Below are 1640 nucleotides of genomic sequence, written 5' to 3'. Positions count from 1 at the left end.
GTTGAAATGTAATATATAATCTTTTTTATATAAATGTATCAAAAATAACATCGACATAGGCGCATAGTTATCTGTAGATATTGAAACTTGTAGCTACACACACATCTTTCGATGAGCTTTTGATCATTAGTTGGTACTTTCCACCTAATTGTACTGTTTTAGACCAAGTCTTTAACAATTTTTTCTCTTTCAGCTCTAATGTTTCCGCCTTAATATGTGGAGACTTTAATGTTCACAATATGTTTTTGAGTAGTCATTTCTCCAACACGAGGGGACACAAATGCAAGACTTTTTTAAAGTAAAAAATTAGTTTTATTAAATAACAATCTCGCTCAATTTGTTTCCGTCTCCTCCCGCATAGATCTCTCAATTTATACACCTAACCTTAGCTGCTTAAGTATCTGGAACATTCTTAATGACACCTATCCAAGATGGAGAAAATCCTCTTCGCTTAACAACATTGTCCGTAACATATCAAACATCATCCAACTCAATGATTCATCGGGTTGTTTCTTTAATAATTTTTTTCTCTGAATATCCCTATCAGATTCTGTAATTTATTACATAATCTCTTTTTTTTTGTAAGAACATGTTAATTAACAACGATGAGATCATTCACAGGTATGTCTCAAGCCTCTATATTAACTGGTCTCTGTTTTAATTTATATATTACCACAATTTTCAGCATGCTTCCTGGGAATATCTCAGTTTTGATAACTTTGTCATTTTCAGTCCTAACTTCTATCCAGAATTATTCAGACATTCTTTACAATTCACCCTTGATGTTTTTTCCATTCGTCTTGAGTACCTCCAACTTACACTTTCAACTAGTAAGACTAAGCATTTCTCGAAAAAAAGAAGAGACCATATTGTCACTCCATTTCTTCTACATGGTTCTACTATACCGTTTGTCAAAACGTTCGCCTGTTTAGGCTTTGTTCTACACTCGACACTTTCTTCTGCTACTCACATTGGCAAAATTACCCATCAATGTTTTCAATTAATTAACGTCCCTAAATCTATTTGTGGTATTTCAAAGCCCTTCTTATGCAATTAAGCTATGCCTCGGACCAGTAAGATCAAAATTAGAACACGTTTACTCACTTTTATCGGACATGTTAACTAAAAATCTGTTGAAATTATGTAGAATTCAATGGAGATGTCTCCCTTTGGCTCTTGGTGGCATGAGATCCACTCACACTCTAAGTTTAAAACAGATGGCAAACGTTATGCCTCTGCCCGAAATATTTCGTTTACTCGCTAACTTTACATCTGATAAAATTTTATCTAATGAGAATCATCTAACCTTAGCTTTTATTTATCATCTTGAATGACGCAATTATTCTTTTTCCTTTTTTTAAATTTTTGCTGACAAGTTCATTACAACGTTCTAAGAACTGGTATACATAGTTTATTCATGATTCCTTTTAGGTCACATTATTTTCATCCAGTTATCATGTTTTTGCCTGCAGTTACTCCTGTAGAAATTCAACGTCTTTTCTTGAACTTGGTTAGCAACAAATGGAAAAGTTTTTTACTCATTTTTACTGATAGATCAAAGTCTGGCGTTTTAGGCAATGGTCTCTGGTTTCTAAATATTAACATCAAATTTTATTCCTCAAACTATCCATATAGATCCA

Source organism: Glossina fuscipes, unplaced genomic scaffold, assembly GCF_014805625.2.
Source record: "Glossina fuscipes isolate IAEA_lab_2018 unplaced genomic scaffold, Yale_Gfus_2 241, whole genome shotgun sequence".
Classification (NCBI taxonomy): Eukaryota; Metazoa; Arthropoda; class Insecta; order Diptera; family Glossinidae; genus Glossina; species Glossina fuscipes.
This window is presented reverse-complemented; position numbering follows the sequence as displayed.